Source organism: Canis lupus, chromosome 24, assembly GCF_011100685.1.
Source record: "Canis lupus familiaris isolate Mischka breed German Shepherd chromosome 24, alternate assembly UU_Cfam_GSD_1.0, whole genome shotgun sequence".
Lineage (NCBI taxonomy): Eukaryota > Metazoa > Chordata > Mammalia > Carnivora > Canidae > Canis > Canis lupus.
The window spans coordinates 19800806-19820233 of record NC_049245.1 but is presented as its reverse complement, the minus strand read 5'-3'; the positions used below and the strand labels follow the sequence as shown (position 1 = coordinate 19820233).

Genomic DNA, 19428 nt, shown 5'->3' with positions numbered 1-19428 from the left:
AGCCCCTCCGAGCTGCTCCCGGGGCCGCGCAGCCCCCTCCGCGGAGCCGCCGCCCGGACCCCTCCGAGCTGCTCCGGGTCCCGCCGGGTCCCGCCGGGTCCCGCCGTGCGCGCTGCAGCCCTTAGGGAGCTCGGCGCACTCTCCTGGGCGCTCAGTTGCTGTTACTGTCCCGGGGAGCCCGAGGGCATCCCCGCCCTTCTGGGTCCTGCCCCAACTCCCTGGGAGCCCCTTTCCGCCCGGGAAGGTCGGTGCAGCTCCTGCGTCTCCGGGACGGGGCTCTCCTGTCCTGGGGACCCTCGCCCCGGCCTCAGCCCGGCTCCTCGCGGGGCCCCTCCCCCTTGGAAGCCTTTGTTTCTTTACTTCGCGTTCCCCGTCTTCCTACCTTGATAGAAGCGCGAACGCTTCTCACTGTTGCATTCCAGGTGTTCTCTCTTTAATTCTCAGGCCGAATTCATAGATTTTCAGGATGATTGGAAGGTTTTCTAGGTAATTTGGTGGAAACAGGTGATTTGGGGACCCTACTCTTCCGCCATCTTGCTCCTCCCCCCCATTTTTTTAGTTTTTAATATTCCATTGTATACATAAAACCACATCTTCTTTATCCATTCATCTTTCGATGGACACCGAGGCTCCTTCCACAGTTTGGCTATTGTGGACATTGCTGCTAGAAACATCGGGGTGCAGGTGTCCCAGCGTTTCATTGCATCTGTATCTTTCGGGTAAATCCCCAGCAGTGCAATTGCTGGGTCGTAGGGCAGGTCTATTTTTAACTCTTTGAGGAACCTCCACACAGTTTTCCAGAGTGGGTGCACCAGTTCACATTCCCACCAATAGTGCAGGAGGGTTCCCCTTTCTCCACAGCCTCTCCAACAATTGTGGTTTCCTGCCTTGTTAATTTTCCCCATTCTCACTGGTGTGAGGTGGTATCTCATTGTGGTTTTGATTTTTATTTCCCTGATGGCAGGTGATGCAGAGCATTTTCTCATGTGCGTGTTGGCCATGTCTATGTCGTCCTCTGTGAGATTTCTGTTCATATGTGAGATTTCTGTTCATTCTCTGAAGAGTTTTGATCAGGAATGGATTCTGTGTTTCTTCAAATACTTTCTCTGCATCTATTGAGAGGATCATACGGTTCTTGTTTTTTCTCTTGTTGATGTTTTCTATCATGTTGATTGTTTTATGAGTGTTGAACCAACCTTGCATCCGAGGGATGAATCATCCCTGGTGATGATCATGGTGAATCATCTTAATGTACTGTTGGATCCTATTGGTTAGTATCTTGTTGAGAATTTTTGCTTCTGTGTTCATCAGGGATATTGGTCTATGCTTGTCCTTTTTGGTGGGGTCTTTGTCTGGTTTTGGCATCAAGGTGATGCTAGACTCATAAAACAAGTTTGGAAATGTTCCATCCTTTTCTATCCTTTGGAACAGCTTTAATAGAATAGGTATTATTTCTTCTTTAAACATTTGACAGAGGGCAGCCAGGGTGGCTCAGCGGTTTAGTGCCACCTTCTGCCCAGGGCGTCATCCTGGGGACCTGGGATCGAGTCCCATGTCAGACTCCCTGCATGGAGCCTGCTTCTTCCTCTGCTTGTGTCTCAGCCTCTCTGTCTCTCTTTCTGTGTGTCTATCATGAATAAATAAATAAAATCTTTTTAAAAAAGAAACATTTGATAGAATTCCCCCTGAGAAGCCATCTGGCCATGGACTTGTGTGTCTTGGGAAGTTTTTGATGATTGCTTCAATTTCCTCACTGGTTATTGTCCTGTTGAAGTTTTCTATTTCTTCCTGTTACAGTTTTGGTAATTTGTGGTTTTCCAGAAATGCATCCATTCCTTCTAGATTGCCTAATTTGTTGGCATATAGCTGCTCATAATAAGTTTTTAAAATCGTTTGTATTTCCTTGTTATTGGTTGTGATCTCTCCTCTTTCATGCATGATTTTATTAATTTGAGTCTTTTTTCTTTTTAATAAGTCTGGCTAGTGGTTTATCTATCTTATTAATTCTTTCAAAGAAACAACTCCTGGTTTAGTTGATCTGTTCTACAGTTCTTCTGGTCCCTATTTCATTGAGTTCTGCTTGAATCTTTATTATTTCCCTTCTTCTGCCTGGTGTAGGTTTTACTTGCTGTTCTTTCTCCAGTTCCTTTAGGTGCAAGGTTAGCTTGTGTATTTGGTTTTTTCCCAGTTTTTTGAGGGTTGCTTGTATTGCGATGTATTCCCCTCTCAGGACTGCTTTTGCTGTATCCCAAAGATTTTGAATGGTCGTATCATCATTTTCATGACTTTCCATGAATCTTTTTAGTTCTTCTCTAATTTCCTGGTTGACCCTTTCCTCTTTTAGTAGGATGCTCTTTAACCTCCATATGTTTGACTTTCTTCTAAATTTCTTCTTCTGCTTGAGTCCTGGTTTCAAAGCATTGTGGCCTGAAAATAAGCAGCGGACATCCCAATCTTTTTTGGTATCGGTTGAGATCTGATTTGTGAGCCAGTATGTGGTCTATTCTGTAGAAAGTTCCATATGCCCTGAGAAGAATGTGTATTCAGTTGCATTCAGATGGAAAGTTCTGTATATATCTGAAATCCATCTGGTCCAGTATATCATATAAGGCCCTTGTTTCTTTGGTGATGTTCTGCTTAGAAAATCTGTCATTTGCAGAAAGAGCTGTGTTGAAGTCTCCTACAACTGGTGCTTTAGTATCTAAGTATCTCTTTACTTTGGTTATTAATTGATATACTTGGCAGCTCCCAGATTAGGGGCATAGATATTCTTGATTGTTAAGTCTTCTTGTTGGATAGACCCTTTAAGTATGATATAGTGTCTCTCTTCATCTCTTACTACAGTCTTTGGGATAAACTTTAATTTATCTGCTATGAGGATGGCTACCCCTGCTTTCTTTTGAGGATCATTTGAATGATAAGTAGTTCTCCACCGTATCATTTTCAGGTGGGAGGTGTCCTTAGGTCTAAAATGATTCTCTTGTAGACAGCAAATAGATGGGTCTTGATTTTTCATCCAGTTCAATATCATGCTCCTTTTGATGCGATCATTTAGCCCATTCATGTCCAGAGAATAATTGAAAGATATGAATTGAAAGATATGAATTTAGTGTCATCATAATACCTATTTAGTCCTGTGTTTTTGGATTACTACTTTGGACTTCTTCTTTCTTTTACAGAGTCCCCCTTAATATTTCTTGCAGAGTTGGTTTGGTGGTCACATATTCTTTCAGCTTCTGCCTATCTTAGAAGCTCTTTCTCTCTCCTTCTATTCTGAATGACAGCTTTTCTGGATAAAGTATTCTTGGCTGCATGTTCTTCTCTTTCAGTACCCTGAATATATGCTGCCAGCCCTTTCTGGCCCGCCAGGTCTCTGTGGATGGGTCTGCTGTTAATCTGCTGTTATGTTTCTCCCCATATAAGTTAAGAATCTCTAGTCTCTTGTCGCTTTCATGATTTTCTCTTTATCTTTGGAATTTGCAAGTTTCACTAATAAATGTTGAGGTGTTGAATGGTTTTTATTGATTTTTGGGAGGGACCTCTCTATCTCTTGGATTTGAATGCCTGGTTCCCACCCCAAATTAGGGAAGTTCTCAGCTGTGATTTGTTCAAATATACTTTGTGGCACTCTCCCTCTTGGCCTCCTCTGGAACCACAGTTATATTCCCATGCTATCATTTATTTCCCTAAGCCTTTCCTCATTGTCTCTTAATTGGCTTTCCCTTTTTTCCTCAGCTTCCTTCCTTACCATCAACTTGTCTTCTACGTCACTCACTCTTCCTTCCACCTCATTAACCCTAGAAGTTAGGACATCAAGTTTGGATTGCATCTCATTTAACTTATTTTTAATTTCAGCCTGATTAGATCTCAACTCTACAGCAATGAAATCTCTAGAGTCTTTTATTTATTTTTTTTCCAGAGCCACGAGTAGTTTTATAATTGTGCTTCTGAATTGGCTTTCTGACATCGAATTGAAATCCATATTCTGTAACTCTGTGGCAGAGAGTACTGATTCTGGTTCTTTCTTTTGTGGTGAGTTCTTTCTTCTAGTCATTTTGTTCAGTGCAGAGTGGCTGTATGAGCAGGCTGAGTCAAAAATATCAGCCACAACCTACGTAAAGTACACCCTAGATGATTCCAAAGAGGTCAGAGACCAGAAAATGAAAAAGAAGATCAGAACAAAATAGAACAAAAAGACCACTAATGTGAAAAATAAATTTTAAAACAAAGTAGAAAAAATAAGAGGCCAAAAACCCTAAGAAGAAGAAAAAGAAAACAAAAGTAAAGCAGAAAAAGAGAACAAAGAAAAAAAGGGGGGTAGAGAGAGAATGTATTCTACCTGAGGAGTCCTAGAGGGTGATTCTCTTGGTTCTGAGTGTATTTTGTTCTGTATGTTAGAACATGCTCAACCCCAGATTTATATAAAACAGCAATACTTATAGAATTGTAGCCCCAACAATGACCACCAAAACATAAACAAGATAAAAGAGGGGTGCAGAATGGGAGTGAGGAGAGAATGTAATCTCACAGAATGAACCAGCACAGTATTCCACTTGGTTCTCAGTCTACGCTGGTCATGTTTTAGAAGTTATTACCTTCCACATTGTAGAACAAAACGAGGCAGGGAAAACACAAAACACAAAGCATTAATCCATTTCTCGTATATCTCCCAAAATTAAACTGAATAGGTTGAAGGAAATCCAGAAGTGAAAAATGTATCTAAGACATGTAATTGTAGAAATATGAAAGTGAAAAAGGAAAAGAACTTAAAACTGAACAGCTGGTAAAATACTGTAGTTAAGGTGGAAAAAGAGAAAAAAATATTGGAAGTTTTTAGTCTGATGCAAAAACAGGTTGTAATGGAAAAAGGAAAAAAAAGGTTAAAAAATAAAGGGGGGGGGGCTTTAGTTCTATATGCTATTTTCCTTTGGTCCTGGAGGTTTCCATCACTGCTTGGTCAAGAACTTGCTCCTGCCCTGTACTTCCAGATGGTCTTCAGGGGGAGCAGTCTGCTGTGCTGATTCTCAGGTGTCTGTGCCTGGGCGGAGATGTCCCGCCCCTTGCCAGGTGCCCGGCTCAGTAAGAGCTGTTTATCCTGTGAGGCCTTTGTTCCCTGGCGGCCGCACCTCTCCCGGGCACTTGGTGAAACCAGGAGGAAACAGAATGGTGGCGGTGGCCAGCTCTCCAGCTCTGGAGTCAGCTCCCCGAGAGGAACTAATGCAGTCTTCCAGTCCACACTGGCCTACGTGCTCCCGGGGCAGGCGCGGGTGCACTGATCTGCACAACTTGGAGTCACCTAGTGGCAGGACAGTTCTCAGTGTCCTGTGCCCTCCCCTGTTCCGCCTGTCCCGGGGGAACGCAGGATCCCCGGCTTGGATGGCCTGGGATCCGGGGCCCTGTGCTGCTGGGCCCCAGCTCCTGGGGGCCGCCTCTCCCAAAGGGAATGGGGCACAGCCACCTCCGTCTAGAGCAGGCCCACCTGACCAACCGGGGCTGTGGTGCTCCAGCCCTTTATGGATATGGGACCCGAGGTTTGCGGTGAGCTTTCCCCCGGGAGCCCCTCCTCTAATAGTGACTCGGGGAATCTTGAGGCTTCACGGCCCCTCCTGGGATTTTGCCCGATTTCCCTACTAAGCACTTTTCCATCAGGGGAAATTCTGATTTTCAAGTTTTTTCAAGGTTTTTTCAAGGTTTTTCAAGTTCCCACTTCTCCAGAGCTGGGCTTTCCTGTCCCTGAGGCTCTCGCTGCTCCCCTTTAGCCCTGCTACTCGCGGTGCCCCTCCCCCACGTGATTCTTTTTCATTCATTTATTTATTTTTTTCTCGCCTTCGTACCTTGTTAGAAGTGAAAACCCTTCTGTCGGTAGCATTCCAGCTGTTCTCTCTTTGAATCTCAGGTCAAATTCGTAGGTGTTCAGGATGTTTTGAAAGTCATCTAGGTAAGTTGGTGGGACCAGGTGAGTCGAGGACCCCTACTCTTCTGCCATCTTGCCCTTCCTCTGGAGTTTCTCATTCTCAAATTTGATTTTATAATTTCACAACATACGATAATCCTTAAGCATTATCCAATTTTACTTGCATGTTTTATATTTTATATAAATGCTATTACACCCTATACGACATTCTGCAACTTTTATTTTTTATGCTTAATACAGCTTGTGGGATTTCTTCATGTTGCTATACGTAGCTCCACTTTATTAACTTTCCACAGCTCTATAGCTGTGTATTATAAGAATATGCTACTGCTTAGAGATTCTTCTGAGGATGATATTAAAGCTAACCTATTATTTGGGTAAGACAACTTTACAAGTATTTCTCTCTACCCTTGGGCACACATGAGAGGATCCCTCGTGTTCTTCTGCCATGGTCCACATAGCAGCAGAGTTAGTATCATTTGGGAGCTACTGTAGCACAAAATAAGCTTTTAATCTTTGATGAAGTTTTGCTCTTTCCATTTATACCTGATCTAGCTTTGTTCTTCTGAGGTGTGTGTGTGTGTGTGTGTGTGTGTGTGTGTGTGTGTGTGATAAATGACAGGAATCTTGCATTTTTTCTCCCATTGGGATAAATTATCCAGCACTCACTGGTCAGCACAACCATCTTTGCCATATAATAAACCACTCCATCCATGTATGGTTCTTTTTATGAAGCATATCGCCATTGAGGTTTGGAACTGCTTTATAGGATTGTAATTGAGTTTTGAACATCAATCTTATTCCAACAAGCTTATCACACTCATACTAATGCTCAAAGTATGGACATTCTCTTATGTGTAACTCTTCCAACACCAATCAGCTCAACTAGCTTAGTTTTTACCTTCATTAAACTTACATATGCACATGGTTTCAGAGGCAAATAGTTCTATACGTTCTACATATGAAGATTAGAGTCTCCCTACCTCCCACTATTCTCTATCTCCCAGAGGCAACCATTTTATAGTCTTTTAATTGATTATTTTGCATGTCATTCCTGTGCAGGGGCCATGCTAACCCTCTCTGTACCATTCCAATTTTAGTATATGTGCTGCCAAAGCGAGCACTTACTTGGTTATTTTTAACTGCTTCTTCTAGAGATGATAGCCAGAACTCAGATAGCATGCTTATATTGCCACTTCTTGACTTCTCACCCGTCGGAAATATTCACTGACTTCCCACTATGGATGATTGGGATACAATGCTCTGTCACTCCTGACCCACCCACGTATGCACATCTTTACCCCATCAACATAATATTTTAATGTTGGATAACATCATAGTCAGTGTCCTCATTATAATGATATTGGATTTTATAGCTCAATCGTGTAACACCCCTAGCTTTTGTGCGTGTCCACCTGCTTATGTGTATTTTGTGAAACCACCACCATATTCAGGGTACAAACGGTTCTGTGGCCACAGAGGTTACCCTTGTGCTACTCTTTCTTAGGGACAGTCAGCTCCATCACACCAACCTCTGGCACATGCCAATCTGTTCTCTATAATGTCAAGAATGTTGTGTCAGTGGAGTCACACAGTATGTGACATCATGAGATTGATTTTGTTCACACAGTGTAATGCCTTTGGAAACTTACAAGCTGTGCACATGAAAATAAATTATTCCTTTTTATTGCTGAGTAGTATTTCCTCATAGAAATGTAGCACACTTGGTTCCACCATTCACTTATCACTGGATATTTTACTTGTTACCAGCTTTTTACATTACAAAGAAGGCTTCTGTAGACATTCACACACAGGTTTTTGTGAGGCTGTAGTCTTCATATCCATCAGATAAATGCCTGGGAATGTGATTTTGAGGACAGCGAAACCCACTTCCTCTCCTGAAAGAAAAAAAATGATGCAAACACATGCAACTTCTTCTTTTTTATAGACTTTTTATAGATTGTTTGTTATAGATTGTTTTATAGAATGTTTTTTTCTAGACAAAAAGTTATCTCTACACCCACTTGGGGCCCAAAAACACAACCCTGAATCAAGAGTTACTAACTCCACCAATAAGCCAGTGAGGTGCCCCAAGCACAACCCATTCTGAGGTCCACAGTGCACTGTGCATTGAGGTGAAGTTTTACCAGTTCCATCAATAAAGGGTTACAATAGGGAGTCAGTTGTGGAGCAGACCTCATTTGATCCCCAAGTTTTTCAGGTCCTGTCAAACCCATTCCTTCCTCCAGTACAGTAGCTCTTGGTGGAGGAAGGTACCGAATGAGGGCACAAGCTAGCCACCCCCAAGTGTCATAGGCTCAGGAGTTTAGGACAAGCCCCCAACCACAGATTCTTCTTGGCTTGGAGATTCTAAGTGAAGAATCACCTGGAAGACCTCCAGATGGGGGGAGGGGCCCAGTGCAAAGCGCAGAGGCCCCAGGTTGGCAGGAACCATTGTTTCTGCTAGAACTGTCCACTCCCTCTGAAACATAAGAAAAGGCCTCTTCCTACATTTCCTCCTCACCATGTAAGGTCTTCTGTACATGACTTCTGTTTCACAATGCAGAAGCAGATTGCTGCCTCACAGCTATGTCACTGCATCAGAGATGCTTCCCTTATATCACATGAGGGGTGGGTATTTCTTTTCTACAGAACAGAGGCTCATTTTCCCCAGCACACACGTTTGCACAGAGCAGGGTCCTCTGGCCTCCACAATGTCAGCTCCTGCCTCTGAACCCAGCCCCCCTCCCTACCTGCTGCTGGCTCTGCTGTTGGGACTCACAGGTGAGCATTGCCTTGGGGGAGACTCCCCTTTCCCTGACTCCTCAACCTCTCCCTGCCCGTGGACACTGAAGGCCTCCAGGTAAGCACAGATGTGCTACCTAGGTCTGCCAAAGAAGGCCAAGGACTGGGTATCATCTGAGAGCATGACATTAGGGATCTGAGCATTTCCTCTATGAATCCATCACCTGCAGCTGGTTACCAGAGGTGTCCAAACAGTTGATGCTTCAATGGGTAACAATGACAATGTTGCGTGTGTTCGTTGATCTAATCCTCACAATGCCCTGCCTGGTAGCTCAGACTGTCCTGATCGCAGATGGGGAACCTGAGGCAGGAAGAGCAGCAGGCCCAATATCACTTACTTAAGTCAGAGTGGCCCAGCTGGGATTCATGTCCAGGCCACCCAGCTGCACAGATCATTCTGTTAACCATGTTATGCTCCTTCATTCTCATTGGAGGCTAATTTCAGAAACATCAGAAAACACAGAGAGTCAAACAGAAGAAGAGCCATCACTTATCACACTCAGGGGTCTCTAGAGTTCCAGTTCTGTTCTGTGAACTCAGAAACTTTTATAAATGATGTGCTGGATGTTTCCTATGTGTCAAATTTTTTTACTGAATTTTAACACGTTTTATAATTTCATTTATTCCTCAAAATGAACTCTATACTAACATGCTAGGCCACACATTATATATATGCGGGAATGCACTTGTGTGTGTGTGTGTGTGTGTGTGTGTGTGAATGCACTTGTGTGTGTGTCTTCACGTGTGTACATATATAGGTGGGTGTGAAAAAGCTGCATATACAAACTTGCTCATGCACATGGAGTTTTTTCTTTCCTTTTTAAATTTAAAATCAAAATATAACATATAGTGTATTGTTAGTTGAAGAGGTACAGGTTAATGATTCATCAGTTGCATATAACACCTTGCGCCCATCACATCACGTGCCCTCCTTAATGCCTATGACCCCATCCTCCCCACCCCTCTCCAGCAACCCTCAGTTTGCTTCCTAGGGTTAAGGGTCTCTGTGGTTTCTCTCTCTCCCTCTGATTTTGTCTTATATTATTTTTCCCTCCCTTCCCCTATGATCCTCTGTTGTTACTTAAATTCCACATATGATTTAGGTCATATGATAATTGTCTTTCTCTGATTGACTAATTTCACTTAACATAATACCTTCTTGTTCAACCCACATCATTGCAAATGGCAAGATTTCAGTTCTTTGATGGCTGAGTAATATTCCACTGTATATATATACCCTATATCTTCCTTATCCATTCATCCGTCCATGGACATCTGGGCTCTTTCCATAGTTTGACTATTGTGGACATTGTGCTATGAACTTTGGGGGACAGGTGCCCGTTCAAATCACTATGTCTGTATCCTTTGGATAAATACCTAATAGTGTAATTGCTGGGTTGTAGGGTAGCTCTATTTTCAACTTCTTGAGGAGCCTCCGTACTGTTTCCCAGAGTGGCTGCACCAGCTTGCATTCTCACTAACAGTATAAGAGGGTTCCCCTTTTCTGCATCCCTGCCAACACCTTTCATTTCTTGACCTGTTAATTTTAGCCATTCTGACTGCCATGAGGTGGTATGTCATTGTGGTTTTGATTTGCACTTCCTTGATGTGGAGTACTGCTGAGCATTTTTTCATATGTCTGTTGGCCAATTGTTTGTCTTCTTTGGAGAAATGTCTGTTCATGTCTTCTGCCCATTTCTTGACTGGATTATTTGTTTTTTGGCTGTTGAGTTTGATAAGCTCTTTATAGATTTTGGATACTAGACCTTTATCTGATAAGGCATTTATAAATATCTTCTCCCATTCTGTAAGCTGTCTTTGATTTTTATTAAGTGTTTCATTTGCTGTGCATAAGCTTTTTATCTTGAGGAATTCCCAGTAGTTCATTTTTGCTTTTGTTTCCCTTGCCTTTGGAGGTGTGTCAAGCAAGAAACTGCTGCAACCAAGGTCAAAGAGATTGGTGCCTCTATTCTCCTCTAGGATTTGGATGGATTCCTGCCCACATTAGGTCTTTCATCCATTTTGAGTTTTTTCTTCTGTATGTGTAAGAAAATGGTCTAGCTTAATTCTTCAGTATGTGGCTGTCCAATTTTCTAACACAATTTGCTGAAAAGAATTTTTCCATGGGATATTTTTTTTGTCAGTAGTTAAAAGATTAAAATATCAAAGATTAGTTGACCATAGAGTTGACAGTCCACTTGTGGGATCTATCTTCAGTTCTATTCATGTATAGGTCTATTTTTCTGCCAATACCATACTGTCTTACTGATCACAACTTTGTAATACAGCTTGAAGTTCAAAATTGTGATACCACCAGCTTTGGTTTTCTTTTTTCAACATCCTTTGGCTTTTCAGGGTCTTTTCTGATTCCATACAAATTTTAGCTCTGTGAAAAATTCTGATGATATTTTGATAAGGATTGCATTGAATATGTAGATTGCTTTGGGTAGCAGATATTTTAACAATATTGGTTCTTCCCATCCATGACACAGGAAATTTTTCCAATTTTTTGTGTCTTCCTCAATTTCTTTTATAAGTGTTCTACAGTTTTCAGAGTACAGATCCTTTACCTCTTTGGTTAGGTTTATTCCTAGGTATCTTATAGCTTTTGTTGCAGCTGTAAGTGGGATCAACTCCTGAATTTTTCTTTCTTCTGTCTCATTGTTATGTACAGAAATGCAACTGACTTGTGTGCATTGATTTTATTTCCTGCTGCTTGCTGAATTCCTACATGAGTTCCAGCAGCTTTTGGTGAAGTCTTTTGGGTTCTCCACATAGAGTATCATGGCATCTGCCAAGAGTGAAATTAGATTCTTTACCAATTTGGATGCCTCATATTTCTTTTTGTTGTCTGAATGCTGAGGCAGGACTTCCAATACTATGTGGGACATCAGTGGTGGAAGTAGACATCTCTGTGGTGTTCCTGTCCTTATGGGAAGAGTTCTCACTTTTTCCCCCATTGAGGATGATACAGGAGTGGGCTTTTCACGTATGGCTTTCACAAAATTGAGGTATGTCCCCTCAATCCCTACACTGCAGACAGTTTTAATCAGGAAAGGATACGGTAGTTTGTCAAATGCTTTTTCTGCATCTATTGAGAGGATCATATGGTTCTTGTCCTTTCTTTTTCCAAAAAACTTCATTTATTTATTTGAGGAAGAGAGAAGAAGCAGAGGGAGTGGCAGAGAGAGAGGGAAAAGCAGGCTCCCCGCTGAGCAGGGAGCCTGACATAGTCTCAATCTCAGGACCCCAAGGTCATGACCTAAGCTTAAGACAGACACTTAACCAACTGAGCCACCCAGGTGCTCCAGTTCTTGCCCTTTCTTTTGTTAATATGGTGAATCACATTGATTGACTTGCAGATGTTGAGCCACCCTAGCAGCTCTGGAATAAATCCCACTTGGTCAGGATGAATAATCGTTTTAATGTACTGTTGGATCCTATTAGTTAGTATCTTGGTGAGAAGTTTGGCATCCCTGTTCATCAGGGATTACTGGTCTGTAATTCTCCTTTTTGGTTGGGGTTTTTGTCTGGTTTTGGGATCAAGGTAATGCTGGCCTCATAGAAAGAGTTTGGAGGTTTTCCTTCCATTTCTATTTTTTTAAACGGTTTCAGGAGAATAGCTATTCAATCTTCTCTAAATATTATGTAGAATTCTGCTGGGAGGCCATGGGGTCTTGAACTCTTGATTGTTGGGAGATTTTTCATTACTGCTATAATTTCTTTCCTGGTTATGAGTCTGTTCAATTTTTCTATTTCTTCCTGTTTCAGTTTTGGTAGTTTACATGTTTCTAGGAACGCATCCATTTCTTCCAGATTGCCTGATTTGCTGGCATAAAATTGCTCATAATATATTCTTATAATTGTTTGTCTCTCTTCAGTGTGGGCTGTGATCTCTCCCCTATCATATGATTTTCGATATCTGGTTGCTTTCTCGTTTCTTTTTGGTAAGTTTGGCCAGGAGTTTATCAATCCTATGAATTCTTTCAAAGAATCATGTCCTAGTTTCATTGATCTGTTCTACTGTTCTTTTGGTTTCTATTTCATTGAGTTCTGCTCTAATCTCTATTAATTCTCTTCTCCTGCTGGGCTTAGGTTTTCTTTGCTGTTCTTTTTCTGGCTCCTTTAGATGTAAGGTTGTGTTGTGTATTTGAGACTTTCTTTTTCATGATTTTGTTTATTTTTGAGAGACACAGAGAGAGAGAGAGAGAGAGAGAGAGGCAGAGACACAGGCAGAAGGAGAAGCAGGCTCCATGCAGGGAGCACGATGTGGGACTCGATCCCGGGTGTCCAGGATCAGGCCCCGGGCTGAAGGCAGCACTAAACTGCTGGGCCACCTGGGCTGCCCCTATATTTGAGACTTCAATGTTTCTTCAGAAAGGTCTGTAATACTATATACACCCACTTAACACCATCTTTGCTGCATCCCAATGATTCTGAACTCTTGTGTTTTCATTTTCATTTGTTTCCTTGAATAAAAGAAAAATTCTTCTGTAATTTCCTCGTTGACCCATTCATTCTTTAGTAGGATGCCCTTTAACCTCCATGTATTTGTGTTCCTTCCAAATTTTCTCTTGTGATTTAATTCAAGTTTTAAAGCATTGTGGTCTGAAAATATGCAAAGGATGATCCCAATCTTTTGGTACCATTTGAGACGTGATTGTGACTCATTATGTGATGATTTCTGGAGAATGTTCCATGTGTACTCGAGAAAAATGTGTATTCTGTTGATGTAGGAGGAAATGCTCTGAATACATCTGTAGTCCATCTGGTCTGTCATTCAAAGCCCTTGTTTTCTTGTTGACCTTCTGCTTAGATGATTTGTCTACTGCAATGAGTGTGGTGTTAAAGTTCCCTAGTATTATTATATTATCATCAATGTGTTTCCTTAATTTTGTTATTAACTGGTTTATATAATTAGCTGCTCCCACAGAGAGGCATAATATTTGCAATCTTCTTGTTGGGCAGACCTTTTAATTGTCATACAGTGTCCTGCATCATCTCTTATTACACTCTTTGTTTTAAAATCTAGCTTTTCTGGCATAAGGATTGCTACCCCATCTTTCTATTGATGTGCATTAGCATGATAAATGGTCCTCCACCCTGTCATTTTCAATCTGGAGGTGTCTTTGAGTCTAAAATGAGTCTCTTGCAGACACAATATCAATGGGTCTTGCTTTTCATCCAATATGACACCCTGTGCCTTTTGATTGGGGTTTTTAGCCCATTTACATTCACAGTAATCATTGAAAGATAGGAATTGAATTCCATTGTATTACCTGTAAAGTCCCTGTTTTTATAGATTGTCTATGTTCCTTTCTAGTCTATGTTACTTTTGGGCTCTCTCTTTGCTCCAAGGCTCCTATTTAATAGTTCTTGCAGTACTGGTTTAGTGTTCACAAATTCCTTTAGTTTCTGTTTGTCCTAGAATTTCTTTATCACTCCTTCTATTTTGATTGACAGCCTTGCTGGGTAAAGTATTCCTGGCCGCATATTTTTCTCATTGAGCATCTTGAATATATCATGCCTGTCTTTCTGTCCTGCCAGGTCTCTATGGACAGCTCTGCAGCTAGCCTTATGTTTCTACCCTTGTAGGTTCCAGACTTCTTGTTCTGAGCTGCTTTCAGGGTTTTCTCTTGGTCTCTGAGATTTGCAAGTTTCACTATTATATGTCGAGGTGTTGACATATTTTTATTGAGGTGTTGACATATTTTTATTGATTTAGAAAAGGAGTTCCCTGTGCCTCCTAGACTTGTATGCCTGTTTCCTTCTCCAGATTAGGTAAGTTCTCAACTACGATTTGTTCAATTAAATCTGCATCTCTCTCTCCATATCTGTCTCTGTTGTGTCTCTCTCCTCCACCTCTGCAACCCTAGTATTCTAGTATTATTTTGCTTTATGCTATCACTGATCTCCCTTTGTGATTCCATAGTTTTTCTCTTTTTCACACTGCCTTTTTCTCTCTTTCACAGTTGCCTTTTGCCTTCTATATTCTAATTCTCTTTTGCTTCATTTATCCTAACACTTAGAGCCTCCATTTTTGGCCACATCTCAATAATAGCTTTTTCTATTTCAGCCTAATTATATTTTAGTTCTTTTATCTCTCCAGTAAGAGATTCTCTAGCAGAGAACATTTCTTTTCTAGCCAGGCTTGTATCTTTATACTCATTGTTCTGAATTCTAGTGCTGACATCCTACTTATATCCACGTTGCTTTAATCCCTAGCAGTCCGTACTGCCTCTCTATTGGAATGAGTTTCTCTGTCTCGTCATTACATCCAGAAAGAATAGAAGAAAGAGAGAGAAAATAAAAAAATAGCAACCACACCAGAAAAATACAAACAAAACAAATCAAAGGAATATAGAAACAAAAGAAAGAGAGAGAACACTCTGTGTTCACCCAGCCTGTCACCGAGTGTTTTTATCTCAGGACACAACACTGTTTGGAGTCTCTAAATTTTAGGGGCTGCTCTGGCATGCACACACGTGGTTCCTCCTGGAGAGGGAACGGGGTCTCCTGGGGTTTTTCAGTTTCCTGGGCCCCTGCTTAGAGAGTGGTCACCGAACATGCCACCGTTCATGGTTTACGGCAACACCTAGCTGAAAGCCCACTCTGAGCATGCTGATGCAACAGGCTTCCCCACTCCAATGCCTGCGAACTCTGCTGCCTTCCCTGTTATTCCTGTGATCCTGGGGATCCTGACGTCCCAGTCCCACCTGGGGTTCAGCCCCACTTGGCTACCTGAGCCTTTCAGACAGGAATGTCTCCCACTGTAACAGACTTATAAAAGTTCCAAATTTTTACTCCACTGCTATATCTCGTTCTGGTACCTGCCTTACAGATGCTTCCTCTCTCTGTGGTTTATCTTCTGATATAGCGCCCTGTACTCACAACTCTGCACCTCCTACCTTGCAAAAAGCGGTCACTATTCTATTTGTAGAATTGCGGAAATTCAATTCTCAGATCTCCAGTTGATTTCACATGTGTTTAGATTGATTTGATAACTATCTAGATGAATTCCAGGAACCAACAAAATTAGGGTCCCCTCTCCTTCTGTCGTCCTACCTCTGTAGAGGTCCACACATGGGATTTTTTGAAAACATTTTGCTTTTTTTTTTCATAACATGTCCAGTCTCCATAAAATGAACACTGAACAGATATTTGGATCCTTGTCTCTCAGCTACTCACTCTCTTTTGAATTCTCTAAACCTATTGCTCACCCTCCACTAAGTTCTTAAGTAAAGCAAGTTTCTCTCTTGACAAAATGACTAGAACTTTGTGCATTACTACTCTGGAGATCCCCCTTCATGTAGGATCTGGGTGGGAAGAGGGGAAAGAAGGATAAAACATTGTGGAGCCTACTGACTGTATGATCTGCATCTCTAATTAAATCTTATCTTCGTCCTAATCCCAATTATCTGATGTTGGGTGATGCCTCCATGTCAGGAAATCTCATGAGGAATAAGTGTCCAATTTCTTGAACACTCACCATGTACGACACACACCTGGAAATACCTACATCTCTTATGTCACGTTACCTTAGTATCCAAGCTAGACATTCTTGTCACTTCTATCTTAAAGATAAGAAGAGGAGGCAGGCAAAGGTCAAAATCCCTCAATGGTACATGGGAGGGGTATGAGTGATTTTAGGCAATCTGATGCTAAATCTCATGGGTCTAGGCATTGATCTTCTCAAAGCCTACAGCCCCACTGCCATCCCATGAGATTCCTGTAGATCTGCCAAACAGTGTGGGAAGGGTGGAGTGTGGAGAAAAGCATTTGTGGTTTGTTTCTCTCAGACTCTTCTGTTTCCTGGGTATATGCAAATAGTTGTTTCTCCCAAGCCATGCATGTGGGAAACTCAGATTCTGATGTAACTCCCTGAGAAATTCTCCAATGAAGATAGACCTCAGGGTCTCAGAACATGGTCACATTGCACTCTTCACACATTGCACAAATATTTACTATACACATACTAAGCAACAAGGAGTATTACACAAACATAGGGCACACTGGTGAATAGAAGAGACAAAGTAGTAGAACTCATGGAATGTATGTCATAATGGAGGAAAGGACAGGAAACAATAGACATAACAAATCGGAAACGACATTGCATTCAGCAACTTTTGAGTATTAAGGGAAAAAAACATGACAGATCATCTGGATAAGACAATGAGAGAATCTTCATGGTGGGATGTATTTACACAGGTGCCTGAGTGGCCATCGTGAGAAGGGAGATAGAGCACAGATTATAAGAAGGTTGGCCATGATTTTCTGGGGAAGAGCCTTGCTGAACAGCATGGGAACAGCATGAGAGTAGAATCCTCTGGCTCTATTCAAGGACTTGGGCATTGACTCTGACTGAAATGGTTGCCATTACAAGGTTTGGAAGAATAAGTGATGCGATCCCATATGAGTTCTAAATTATTCTAGTATTTGGTGTAGAATGACCACCTTGGCGCATAGACAGAAGCAACTAGAGCATTCAAGAGCTCATTGTGTTCAGGCAAATGAGGAAAAGTCTTGAGCAAGCTAGCAGCCAAGAGAAAGGAGAAAGAGGTCAGATTGCGGTCCATGCAGAAGGAGAGGTCAGGATTTCCTGATATGTAGGATTTGGGGTGGGAAAGAAAAGCTCCAAGGCCTTGGGACTTGAGCATCTGGGAAATGTGCAAGAATGTGGAGGCAATTGAGGAGTTCAGTTTGGGAAATATTAACTGTGATAGGTTGATTTCTATCTAAGGAAAATGTCAAGAGGCTGGTTGGACACACAAATCTGGAGTCAGGAGCAAGGTCTGGGCTAGAGGTAGAAATGTGAACTTTATAGATACAAAATGACAGATTTTCACCTTTCACTGGGTCCTCTTGAACCTTGACCCTCGCAATCTTCTTCCCTCTCTCCTCCAATATTCTCTCCATTTTACCATCCAACACACATTTCTATTTCTTCCCCTTTTTATCTTAGCAGTTCAGTTTCCTGACCCCAATCTTCTTCTCCAGACTTACAAACCACACCACCTGAAGTTCTTAGCAGGCCCGCAACCTGCCTGTTACAGCATGTGCCCCCCTGAGGAGGCATGTTTGCTTGCAAACTGCTAAGTGCATGGGTTTTACCAGTTCCCACTCAGCAAGGGTGAATGAGTAATACTCCTCTCGCTGAGGAGTAACCAAGAAATAGAAAAGAACCCTGGGTGTATGTGTGGTGCCACAGCAGCTGCTCCTCTGATTTATGTCTCTGCCTGGATTTTAGGACACTTCAAGGAAGAAGGAGTGATTTTGTATTTCTTGATGTCTCCAGAGACTGGTTGGTCACTGAGACCGGAAATCCACCTGCAAAGTCTTGCAGCTGCAATTAAAGGATTGCCTGAGGGTGACTCAGATCCCTTCAACACATAGTTCATTGTCCAGATATAGCCAGCCATCCATAATTCTTTTCAGAACATGAGTTTGAAGCCTGCTATTTCCCCTGCTTTGTGGCTCCCATGGTTCTATCTCCCCCTTGAAGGGCAGGTTTCTCAAATCTACCAGCCTTTGGAACGATATCTTTTCTCTTTTCCCACCAACCATTTATTTCTAGTACAAAGCTTTACATGGGGTGATTACCTTCTGTGAGCATACAATTCTTACTGTGCTAAAATACGTGTACCATAAAATCTACTGTTTCAGCCATTCTTAAGGATACAATTCAGTGGCTTAAGTGCATTCACAATATTGTGAAAGCAGCACCACTGTACATTTCAGGAACTCTTTCAACATCGCAAGCAGACACTCCCCATCCATTGGACAAGAATTCCTCATTTCTTCTTCTGCTACAACTACTAGGAACGTCTATTTTACTTTTTTGTATGTATGAATTTGTCTTTCCTCAATATTTCATGTCACTGGAATCACATATCTGTCCTTTTGTATATGGCTTATCACTTTACAATAGTATTCTTTAGGTTCACCCATAGAGTATATCAAAATGTCATTGTTTATCAAGGCTGAGTAATATTCCATCGAATATATCTACATTAACATTTTGTTTCTCCTTCATCACTTGATGGAAATGAATTTTTTCTACTAACCTTCAGTTATTAAGAATAATGCTGGTATGAACATTGATGTCCTGACTACATACTTATAATTTAGTGGATATTTACCTAAGAGTTGAATTGTTTGGTCATATGGTAAATTATGTATTTTAAATTTGAAGAACACCATTGTTTCTACTGTGGCTGCACCATTTTATATTCCTACCAATGACGTACGAGAGTTTCAATTTCCCCACAGCTTAGTCAATCCGTATTTTCTGATTTCTTATTGTATTGTATTGTTTTGTTTTTGATAAAAGCCAGCCATTCTAAGGAATGAAGAGATATCTCACTGTGGTTTTGATTTTCATTTTTCCAATGACTGGTGATCTTCAACATCTTGTCATGTGCTTTCTCACCTTTTGAATACCTTCTTTGGAGAAATGTCTATTCTAGTCTTTGGTTCATTTTTTTTAACCGGGCATTTTGTTATTTGGTTGTTCAATTATAGTTCTTTATAATGCTGGTTATTAATCCATTGTGAGAAATATGCCTTGCAAAATGTGAGTTAACTTTCTCCTATTCTCTGAGTTATTTTGTCACTTTTGATATTGTCTTCTGCTGTACAAAGTTTTTAAATTTGGTGAAGTCCAATTCATATATTCCTTTTTTCTTATGTGTGCTTTTGAGGTCATGCTC

At 41.5% G+C, this 19428-nt stretch overlaps 1 protein-coding gene, 1 long non-coding RNA gene, 1 other non-coding gene and 1 pseudogene across 11 annotated transcripts in view; 2 read left to right on the top strand and 2 right to left on the bottom strand.

Moving 5' to 3' along the window:
* LOC119877467 overlaps positions 1-19428 on the bottom strand; it is a 118205-nt pseudogene that overhangs the window by 57916 nt on the left and 40861 nt on the right.
* The window catches only part of LOC119877466 (signal-regulatory protein beta-1-like), a 75688-nt gene that overhangs the window by 41060 nt on the left and 15200 nt on the right, over positions 1-19428 (top strand). The gene's annotated exons all lie outside the window — the stretch shown is intronic.
* Positions 1-19428, top strand: part of LOC119877468 — a 32986-nt gene that overhangs the window by 9803 nt on the left and 3755 nt on the right. For all 4 annotated transcript variants that reach the window (XR_005377681.1, XR_005377682.1, XR_005377683.1 and 1 more), the window contains exons 5-6: positions 5897-5938; positions 8567-8698. This is a non-coding gene — a long non-coding RNA (uncharacterized LOC119877468). The remainder of the gene's footprint in view (positions 1-5896; positions 5939-8566; positions 8699-19428) is intronic.
* LOC119865784 lies at positions 6932-7038 on the bottom strand. The gene has a single exon (XR_005378144.1). It is a non-coding gene; the product is annotated as a U6 spliceosomal RNA (small nuclear RNA).